A 12225-nucleotide genomic window follows, 5' to 3' on the forward strand; every position below is an offset into this window, starting at 1 on the left:
CTTTCTCAAAATGAGGTCTTTTACCCTAGTTAGGATTGATTGACTACAAACATGGAAAACATGTTTTAACATTTAAACTTAGCCTAAACAAAAGTTGTCCCTACATCCTACAGTAAAAGATCTCTTTTTGGGAAACACTGCTTTTCTTTGGCATTCCAGAAAAATAGCAATGGATTTTTTGACCACCCCTATTTTACTACAGCATGGTGCTTTGTGAGGGCAGCAACAAGAAGAAGAGGGCATTAAATGCATAAACTAACCATTGCTGTTTGTGCTGTTGCACTGGTGATTTCTCTTCTCATTAAAATTTGATGTGCACAAACACATAAAAAAATACAGCAATGGTTAGTTTGCATATTTAATATATGCTATGCTTTACCCCCACCCCCCTGATGTGCAAATATATAGCCCAAATTTTGGAATGACCCCATATATAGGTCATTTTTAAGAGGTCAAAAAGTGTTTAAATCTGAATTTGCAGTAGAAGCGATTATTATATTTGTAAACAGCATTAAAGAAGGCATTGAGTGGTATATTCACTTTATATGAAAGCCAGTAATACTGTTTGCACCAATTTTACCAAAAGGTCTTTTACCCTAGTTATGATTGATTGACTACAATCTAGGAAAACATGTTTTAACATTTAAGGTGGATCTCCGAGGTTTGAAGCCAATGCTATTTTCCAATAGCAGTGAAATGCGTATTAACAACAGACACGAGCAGATTCTTTGATGAAAAAATTACTGTGGCTTCATTGAAAGCTTTGACATGAATAGGCCGAACAAATTTGCATTTTTTTTCATTAGAGCTTCATAAAAAATTAATTAGTGGGGACACCTCTAATTTTTAAAAGTAGAAATAAAATCACTTTTAGAAGACGTAGAGAATTGTAAAGTAGCCTCTCCATTTGCCACAAGATTTCAAAAATTTTGGCCGTGAATTTTTTTTTTATTATCATCAGTTTCCTTTAAAATTTGCCATTTAAGATATTCTTCCTTTACTGTTTAAAAGGGTTGTACTAATCATATAGCCTTGATTTTTGTGTCGTTTTGTAGATCTTATACCGACAAATAATCCCAAAGATTGTTAAGTTTGTAGTTATAAAAGATGATTTTTAGCAATAATTCTTAGTATTCAAGATCTCCTCCTTTCTCATTGGCTTAAGCACTCCTTCAGGGGTTTGCCAGAATATCATTAAGAATGTTGACATCTCTTTAGCATTAAGACCAGATTTAAAAGGAAGTTGAAAACATGTATAATTGGCAACAACACCTTGAGGCAATATCATTTTAACACCATACGAATTGGAATTTGTTAGGTTACAAAGCAGATAACAGTTTGGCTTTACAAGTAAAGAAACACCGATTGTAGGCCTTTAAAATGTATGAACATTATTTTTAAAAAGAATATTATTCTTAAAAACACATCATTTTAAACATTATTGGCCTTTAAAAGTAAAGAAACACCGATTGTAGACTTATAAAATGTATGAACATTATTTTAAAAAAAGCAAATTATTCTAAAAAACACATTATTTTAAACATTATTGGCCTTTAAAAGTAAAGAAACACTGATTGTAGGCCTATAAAATGTATAAACATTGTTTTTAAAAAGAACATTATTCTTAAAAACACATTATTTTAAACATTATTGGCCTTTAAAAGTAAAGAAACATCGATTGTAGGCCTATAAAATGTATGAATATTATTTTTTAAAAGAACGTTATTCTTTAAAACACATTATTTTAGACATTATTGGCTCTTGAAAGTAAAGAAACGCCGATTGTAGGCCTATAAAATATACGAACATTATTTTTTAAAATCTAAAGTTGTAGGATATTCGTCCATTTTAGTTCCACGGGATCTCATTTTATTCCTAATAGTGCCTTATCTTAGAATATTTTGGTTTTTCCCCATCATCTCATATAGTTGATGATTTATAAGCTCGTTCATAAATGACTGATTACCCCGGTTTGGAACCGGGGTAATCATATACTTTGCTTTACGGAGTAATGCATATACTTATTAAATTAATGTCATTTAAAGTGATATGTTCCTGAAGGTACATAATAAACATTAGGCACCCTTGCCCTGGGGTCATAAATACAGGTAAGGGAGGAAGGAAACCCCTTAGGGGTATTTAATAAATTTTTGAAACTACTTATATTTATATAGTATTCATCAAAAACAAGAGCTAAAAGCTCATATGGCACTTGTGACAAGGTCAAGAAGAGCCAAGAGCTCATATGATATGAGCTCTAGTAAAATTCTAAGAATCAATAGATTGCTTTAAAAGGAAAATCAGAGGCTTAATGCTGGTCGGGATTTAAAATAAGAGCTTTGAGATACAAGGTACTTCTAAATATCAGAATTCATTAAGATCCGATCACCCACTCGTAAGTTAAAAATACGTCAATTTTTCAAATTTTTCCTCTCTCTTCAGCCCTCCAGATAGTCGAATCGGGGAAAACAACTGTAACAAGTCAATTAGTGCAGCTCCCTGACATGCCTACCAATTTGTATCGTCCTAGCACGTCCAGAAGCACTAAACTCACCAAAGCACTGAACCACACCACCTAACTCCCTCAAAGAAAACAGATCCAGTCCAGTTACGTCAATTACGTATCTACGCCGTTTATAAGCGTTTTCCAAGATTTCCAGTTTCCCCCTCCAATTCCCTCCCAATGTCAAAAGATCTGGTCGGGATTTGAAAGAAGAGCTCTGAGACCTGAGTTTCTTCTAATTATAAAATTTTATTAAGGTCTGGTCACCCATTCTTAAGTTAAAAACACCTCAATTTTTCTAATTTTTCCAAATTAACAACTTCTAGCTCCCTCAAAGAGAACGGATCCGTACCAGTAATGCCGGTCCCCCCCCCCTAATGACACTGAATCTGGTAGGGATTTAAAATGAGAGATCTGAGTTTCGAGGTCCTTCTAAATATGAAATTTCATAAAGGTACGATCACTCTTTCATAAGTTAAAATACCTAATTTTTTCTATTTTTTAGAATTAACCCTCCCTCCCGAACTCCCCCAAAGAGAACAGATCTGTTCCAGTTATGTCAATCCCGTTTCTAGGACTTGTACTTAGTTTTACCACCAAGTTTCATCCCGACCCCTGTACTCTAAGCATTTTCCAAGATTTTAGGTCCCCCCCCCAACTTCCTCTTCACCAGATCCGGTCGGGATTTAAACTAAGAGCTCTGAGACGTGATATCCTTCCAAATATCAAATTTCTATAAGATCCAATCTCTCCTTCGTCACTCGAAAATACCTTATTTTTTTAATTTTTCAGAATTAACCATCCTCCTCCCAACTCCCCCGAAGAGAGCAGATCCGTTCCAGTTATGTCAATCTCATATCTAGGACTTACGATTATTTTTACCACCAGGTTTCATCCCGATCCCTCCACTCTAAGCGTTTTCCATGATTTTAGGTTCCCCCTCCCATCTCTCCCCCAATGTCACCGGCTCCGGTTGGAATTTAAAATAAGAGCTATGAGACACGATATCCTTCCAAACATCAAATTTCATTGGGGTCTGATGACTCTTTCCTAAGTTAAAAATACCTCATTTTTTCTATTTTTTCAGAATCAACCCCTCCCCCTTCAACTCACCCAAAGAGAGCGGATCCGTTCTAGTTATGTCAATCGCGTATCTAGGACTTGTGCTTACTTTTCCCATCAGGTTTCATCCTGATCCCTCGACTCTAAGCGTTTTCCAAGATTTTAGGTTCCCCCCTCAATTCCCCCAATGTCACCGGATCCAGTTGGGATTTGAAATAAGAGCTCTGAGACGCAACATCTTTCCAAATATCAAATTTCGTTAAGATCCCGTCACCCGTTCGTAAGTTAAAAATATTTCATTTTTCTACTAACCGAAATTTTTCTGAAATATTACCGGCCCCCGAAAAAATATTATTTTTTCGAATTAACCGGCCCCCACCCCCTCCAGATGGTCAGATCGGGAAAATGACTATTTCCAATTTAATCTGGTCCGCTCCCTGATACGCCTGCCAAATTTAGCTGTCCTATCTTACCTGGAAGTGCCTAAAGTAGCAACTAAATCTCAACGTAATTAGAGTTTATTTATCAACATGGTTTGGACCTCGACAGAATGCTGAAATTTCTCAAATAGAATTTACTTACTAATATTTATATGCATTTCACCAACACTAATAGTTAACCTATAATAGTCTACTATTCAAACAACCCTAATAGGTTAAGGTTAACAATACTGCTACTAATACATTATGACCCCTAAACAATCTCTATACTATTCGCATGTCAATGCTCTTCACATGTCAATGGAAAATTCACTTTCAATATTCACTTTCAGTGTCGGACCAAGTAATTTTCTCACATCCACTGTCTTCTGGCTCCAAAGTCCGTTTCATTCTGCGATTTTCTGCAGCCCGGACTAAGGCAGGCTCTCTAAGTGGCATGTTCCTAATCAATCGCGAGTCTAATATCTCCGGAAGTAAACAATCGCTCCAAAACTCCTGAAGCTTTGGTAATATGGACAAAACATACTCTTTTGATCTCGGAATAGTTAAAATTTCCACATCATGCTCATGGTGATATACCACCAAGTGACATTCTTCTTGATTGGTGATTTCTAGCTGACCTTGAATTTGAGCATAGTATTTATGATTTTTCTTTAACTCCAATTTTGAATTGTGTGACCGTAGGAAAAAGTTCTTTACCAATCCTTTTTGGGATGCCACTTCCCTTATGGTCATTCCTCTGGGAGTATTATGGACAGTCTTCACTTCAACTGGTGTGCCGTTTTCTAAGCGACCATCAAGAGAAGCTCCAAGAAACTGGATATTTGGATGAATGAGTAGTCCCATTTGATCTCCTTTTATTAATGATACTCCCTCTCTCTGCTCGTACGCCGTCAGTGCAATAGCCTCCAGTTGAATTCCCCTAAGCATTGGAATACATTTGAAATTAGAATTAATTCGGATATTCTTGACTATGGGTGCGGTTGGAGTATTTTTTTTTGCGAGAAGCTATTCTATGAAAATAAGTGGCAGTAATCCTTTTGCTCCTTTCAAATATCCAGTTATCATTTTGCCCCTTTGTGTTTACGTAGATCTCCTGCAGTTTGGCTCCATCCAGATTCATATTTTTTGCAACGTAATCAGCCTTTGCGATTTCAAAATCCTCTGGATTCATATCAGGCTTGTTGCAATTTGGTCCGTAATTTTGATTGCCTTTAGGCAAACTCTGATTCTCTTTCTTTTTGGCCAGATATCTCCCACCCATGGTTTCGTAATATCTTTTCTGATTTGTTTTTGTCCGTTTCCGAAGATTAGAAGTTTTCACCGTGTATTCTTTTGTTATTTTGCAAGGACTGTAGCCAAATGTTTTTTTCCATGTAGAAGATTGCCATTTCGGGCCCAAGGAGTAGGATAGGCTTGCTCCACTTATCCTAGCATGGTATGACCAACGTTTCGAGCGGCTTATTTGTTTTCCGGCGACGAATTTCACTGCAACAGACATATATTTTCGGCAAGATTGGTCGTTGCATCGTTTCTTAATAAGTCCGCTTTTTTACAAATATTTTCCACGCCAGCTTTTACATCCTCCAAAATAGTTTTCGGAAGGTTATTATTGTGGTTCTCCACAGTTTCTAAGACCCCATTCTTTTTGGCACAGCCAGAATCACACTGTTTATGATTACCAAACACATGCTCTGGGCCTCTTCGTAAGAGTTGTCTTAGACTTTCGGCAGACCCACCATCAGCCGAGTTCTTTTTTATTGCACCTCGTAGATTTTTGGTTAGCTTTAGAATATTGTCATTTGAAAGAAATTTGCTGTGCATCCCTTTTTTTGTCTTCACAACATTATGGAGGTATTTCGTATAGTTCTTGGTCACGTGATTGGCACATTCTTATTTTTGGATATATGATCTGTATGAAACACTTTGTCTTAGCTTGTAAAAAAACACTAGAATCGCCGTCTCCGATGTATTGTAAATACTGAAGGTTATGCATGGCTTCACTTTGGCGAAAACCTTCAACAAGAATGTCGGTTTCCATGCTCTTTGAGGGACCATTGTAGTGCATAAAGCAAACATGATCTTTCACTTTCTGGTTTGCCTTCTTTGAGCTGAAGCAGAGGTAACAATATTTATTTCTTATTCCTACGTATAATAATTTTTTCGTAAAGGCATCAATGATTACCCCAACACAACCTTTTGCAGTATAATCGTGTCCTTTGCTGCGTTTATTCCAGCCACCATCACAGATGACCTTAGTCCAGAAAAAATCGTTGATAAACCTGTCCTTATGAATGGCTAATTTCAGGGATTCACGACCATTTTCTTCTAAGACATCTGATAGTGAATCCATCCATGCGTTACCAACTAAGCGTTCTAAATTCATAAACGTTTTGGATTCATATTTTTTATTCCAAATACACTTAATAATTCGTTCAAAGATGCGTAGCCTCCTCCGGTCCCCATGATACCCCATACAGCTTTCACGTTCACGTTGCCTCGTAAATTGCTGATCTTCTCTTTTTTGTTACCTAATATCTGTTCACTGAAATTTGTTAGGTATCCTTTTACAGTAGTGAGGGGGGCTTCCGGCTCACTTTCTACTCGCTTTTTCCAGCCACAGTCTTGGCAGATAATGAAGAGCTTTGTTTGGAGTCCAGTGTTTTTAATTTCTTTAACGCGAAGCTTTGATTCCCCGTCCTTGCCATTGAACTGATGTTTTATTGCTTCTATAAACTCACTAAGCAGATGACGCAAGTTGACTATACAATTTGCATCAGGAATTCCAGACAAATCGATTCCAAAGTGTTCTCCTGTCGAACCAAATCGCAAGAGCTACCAGATGCCGCATTTTTACTAACCGTAGAATCATCTATAATAGTTAAAGCCGGATTCGGAGTTTCGGAAAGCCTGGAACAATTTGGAGACACAGGAGATTTTTCTTGTTCTGGTAAACTTTCTTGTTCGGGCAAGTTTTTCTTCCTGAAAAAAACAAGATTTAAGAGCTCATATGGCACTAATGACGAGGTCGGAAGAGCCAAGAGCTCATATGGTATGAGCTCTAGCAAAATTCTAAGAATCAATGGATTGATTGAAAAGGAAAATCAGATAATTAATGCCGGTCGGGATTTAAAATAAGAGCTCTAAGACACCAGGTCCTTCTAAATATCAAATTTCATTAAGATCTGATCACCCACTGGTAAGTTAAACATACCTCATTTTTTTAATTTTTCCTCTCCCTTCAGCCCCCCAAATGGTCAAATCGGGGAAACAACTTTATCAAGTCAGTTTGTGCAGGTCCCTGACGTGCCTGCCAATCTTTATTGTCGTAGCACGTCCAGAAGCACCGAACTCGCCAAAGCACTAGACCCCCCTAACTCCCCCAAAGAGATCGAATCCAGTCCGGTTACGTCAATCACGTATCTACGATATTTGCTTATTCTACCCACCAAGTTTCATCCAGATCTCTTCACTCTAATCATTTTCCAAGATTTTCGGTTTCCCCCTCCAACTCCGCCTACTGTCACCGGATCTGGTCGGGATTCGTAATAAGAGTGCTGAAGCACAAGATCCTTCTAAATATCAAGTTTCATTAAGATCTGATCACCAGTTCATAAATTACAAATACCTCATTTTTCTAATTTTTCAGAATTACCCTCCCCCCAACTCTCCCAAAGAGTGCGGATCCGGTCCAGTTATGTCAGTCACGTATCTTGGATGTGTGCTTATTCTTCCCACCAAATTTCATCGTGACCTTTCCACTCTAAGCGTTTTCCAAGATTTCCGGTCCCCCCCACAACTCCTCCCAATGAAACTGGATTCAGCCAGATCTAAAATAAAAGATCTGAGTTGCAAGATCCTTCTAAATATGAGATTTCATTAAGATTTGATCACTCCTTCGTAACTTAAAAATACCTCATTTTTTCGAATTAACCGTCCAATGACCCAATGACCCAAATTCATTGAACAAAGAAGGTACTGAACTGATAATCAGCCAGGTTTATGATTCAATCACGCTCGAGTTTAATCGAAAGTTTGCAAAATTGAGCAGGCTCTTGTTAGTCTGAGATTTCAAATTGAAAATTTGGAGGAGAGAATCGGTCGAATAGAAAAAAATTTTGATAATTATGGTCAGGAGTCCATGCTTGATAGCCTTGTATTTCATGGGGTAAAGTCGTTACCAGGTGTAGACACTCATACGACAATATCTAACATTATAAATAGCAAAATGTCTGTGCTGGGCCCTTTACTTTATTCAGTTTATGTGAACAAGATGCGCGTTTATCTAAAGGATACATATATTGCTAACAGTAATTGCAAAATCCGCAGATGATTTAATAGTAAAAGCTCAGATTACTCTCAAAAGATTAGAGATGTTTACAAGTATAAGTTTGCTGTGTGTGAAGGTAAAGAAAAATTCTTACTGACATTCTGTAGAGTGGGTGATTCTGTTGATGTAAGTAGTAAAGTTCTATTAGGTGAAAAGTCTATTTTACAAGTTAAATCACTGCGGTACCTCGGCTTCCATATTGATTCAAATCTATCGTGGAAGCATCATAGCGACATTATCTCCACCAAAGTTGCACGTGGAGTTGGCATCCTCAAAAGATTGAAGCATATTCTGCCGGAATGTACTCTTTGCACGATATATTTTGCTATAATCCACCCATATATCATAAGGATGTTTAGTTTGGAGAAGCAATTTTATGTTAATTACAAGCTAAATGGCTTTCTCATAGTTTTGATCGGACGATTTCGCTAAAAAAAAGGGGGGTGGGAAAGGAGGCCTAGTTACCTCCAAATGTTTGGCTACTTAAAAATACAACTAGATTTTTTTTACAAACGTTTTTGTTAGTAATAAACATACGTACCTTACGAATTAGCTTATGTAACGAACTTATATATGTGTGTATTTTTATTACGTATATGAGGGAGTTTGCCCCCTCGTCAATACCTCGTTCTTTACGCTAAAGCTTGAATTTTGTCCCAAATCTTTCAGAATGACCCTTGAATCACAAAGGCCGTAGAATAACTAATTGAAGTTACTAAAAATACTTTAGCGTAAAGAGCAAGGTATTGAGGAAGAGACAAACCCCCTTATTTAAGTAATATTTTAAGTTTTAATGTTGATCATTACTTCCAGTTGAAAAAAAATACTTTCTCATTGTCTTTTTATAAATGATGCTAGAAAATCCTGCGACCCCTTCATGGAAATTCTCTTCCCTCATGAAAAATTCCTCCATGGAAAGATCCTCCCACGTAACCTGCCCCCCCCCCAAACCACCCTAACCCCAACACAAAAAAGTCCCCCTGAAAACGTCCGTACACTTCATAATGAACAACTACTATGTGTAAACAATGGTCTAAGTTTATAAGTTGCCGCCCCTCCCCCGGGAACTGAGGTGGATTTAGTCATCCCCAAAGACATATTTATTAGGTTTTTGACTGAGTTAAACAGAATGTTATCTCAAAATTTTGATCCGGTGACCTTGGAAAAAAATGTGCGTTGGAGGGGGCCTCGGTGCCCTCCAGTTTTTCCGTCACTTAAAAAGGACATTAGAACTTTTAATTTACGTTGGAATGAACCCTCTTGCGACATTCTAGGACAACTAGGTCGATACAATCACCCCTGAGGAAAAAAACAACAAAGAAAAAACAAAAAATACGCACCCGTTATCTGTCTTCTGGCAAAAATACAAAATTCCACCTTTTTTATGATAGGGGCTTGAAACTTCTACAGTAGGGTTCTCGGATACGCTGACTCTGATGGTGTGATTTTGTTGAGATTATGTGACTTTTAGAGGGTATTTCCGCATATTTTCTAAAATAAGGCACATTTTCTCAGGCTCGTAACTTTTAACCGGTAAGACTAAACTTGATGAAACTTATATATTTAAAATCAGCATTAAAATGCAATTCTTTTGATGTAACTATTTGTATCAAAACTTCGTTTTTTAGAGTTTTGGTTACTATTGAGCCCCTTCGCTCCTTACTACAGTTCGTTACCACGAACTGTTTGAAAATGTAACTTGTACATGAATAAAAGTGATATAATCTACAATAACGTTGGGATAGAACTTACCAATGTTCTTTATTTAATTGTTCTTTATTTAATCCTTTATTTGTTCTTACTTTTTCTCTGCCCATTGTGAAAATTCAAATGCTAAACTGTTATCTGACTTGTTACCAACCAAATTTCAATGGTCAGCTGTTACCAATTAGACATGTGAAAAAAATTTAAATTCCCTTTAAATCCGGTCGTAATATTCAACAGTATTTAAATATTCTGGTACAACCCTCAAGAGAGCAATTAAGCCAATGAGAAAGGAGAAAATCTCGTTGCGTATTTCAATGCTATAGGAAATAGAATTTGCTTCAAATCTCGGAGATCCACCTTAAACTTAGCCTAAACAGAAGTTGTCCCTACATCCTACAGTAAAAGATCTCTTTTTGTGAAACACTGCTTTTCTTTGGCATCCCAGAAAAATAGCAATGGGTCTTTGGACCACCCCTATTTTACTACAGCATGATGCAATGTGAAGGCAGTAAACAAGAACCCCACCTTTTTGGTCAAATTTACACCAATAATTTGTCAGCATAAATCACAAATTTGGTCTGTTTTGACAACAAATTTAAAAGAAAAGAATAAATTTAGTGTTTGTGATATATAGAATAAATATCAAGTAATAGAAGTTATGTTTTTAGAATCAGAAAAGTCAGCTTTCTGTTAGTTTGTGAATAAAACGGAAACATTAAAAGGATGTATGCATCAAAATAAAATAATTGGTATTTCCAAAAAGAGGTCCTTGTAGGTAAGTTGATAAGCTAATAACTTTAAGTGTTTTATCTTAAACAATTTTTAGTAATAACCGTATTGATGTATAGCTTAGATTTTTAGCTTTTCTCTGATATATACAATTCTTCCCATACATCTTTGATAACAGGATGTGTGGGTTTCAATTTTACATAATTTTGATCATCACAATCATGCCTCTGCAGGGGGGGGGGATGCTGCCTTTCTCCAGTTTCTTTTATTTTATACTTTGACACTATTGTTAAGATACCTTGCCCCCTCCCCCCAGATTATGAGGCTTAAAACCACTAATGAATCAGGCCTATTCTACTTCACAATGCTTGCCTTCAAATTTGGACATAGCTTTTATATGTCTATGATTTGTATATTTTGGGAAATCTTTTTCTTTTTTATATAATTTAGTTAGGAAGAAAGTGAATTAGGCTAGTTCTATTATTCAATGATTTGGTATAAGCCTAAAATTTTGGTTATTGAAAAGAAACATGTTAAGACAACAATTCGTAGTCTACTTCAAAATATACAGAAAATTTTTAATTAATACATTTTTAAGGTGTTTCCACTATACTTTACCTCCACCTTCAAACCCCCCCCCCCCCCCTGATGTGCAAATATGTAGCCACAATTATTTATTTTCCCTGTATTTTCACCACTCTTATTTCAACCTGTATTTCATACTAGTATGGGTCAACGTTCAGTAGAGACCAATAGGGTTCACCCTTTAACCTTGAAAAATGGCCATGCAAAGCTTGCCCCTCCCCTGACAAAATTTCCAGAAATCTCTTGATACCAAACAAGCTCCTCGAGACTGGCAATACACAAATGTTACACCAACTCACAAAGGTGGGAGTAGAAACATTGTTATTAATTATTCCTACCAATCCATTTCTAAATCCATTGGCATCATTCCAGAAGTTGACAAACCCTTGAGGGAGCTGGGAATCCTGCAATCATGAAAAATGCAATTGATGATAAATTAGATTGCCTACATGACTTCAGAACTGGATATTTTCTGCAGCAAATCTTAGAGATGCTCATAACTGTGTCAACAATTTGCTAAGCCATGGTGTCTTAGTTGATATTTATTGTCATCAAAAACAGTAGGCTAGGCACATTGTGGATAGAAAGACTTTTATATTTATTTTGGATGGTCCTGGGTTACTTAGCCTGTCAAATAGACAAATTTTGGGACATGTGAAATTAAGAGGAATAATAAGAATGTGTCCCTAAACAAGTTTGGTAAGATGCCTTTATTGCTTTGATTGAAATTTCTCACTCTGACTGAACTTCTCTCTCTGGAAAATTATTTTGGAAACCTACCTCCCCCTCCTATACCTGTACACAGTGGAAATGTGGAAATTCACCCTCTCCAAGATTGACCTGAAAATTTTCTTGAGATTTGAATGTAA

The 12225-nt window shown here is 36.6% G+C and overlaps 1 protein-coding gene across 2 annotated transcripts in view; it reads left to right on the plus strand.

The window, feature by feature from the left end:
- The window catches only part of LOC136024749 (sprouty-related, EVH1 domain-containing protein 2-like), a 38443-nt gene that overhangs the window by 3113 nt on the left and 23105 nt on the right, over nucleotides 1-12225 (plus strand). The window lies entirely within an intron of this gene.

The sequence above is a fragment of the Artemia franciscana genome, chromosome 1 (assembly GCF_032884065.1).
Source record: "Artemia franciscana chromosome 1, ASM3288406v1, whole genome shotgun sequence".
Taxonomy (NCBI): Eukaryota; Metazoa; Arthropoda; class Branchiopoda; order Anostraca; family Artemiidae; genus Artemia; species Artemia franciscana.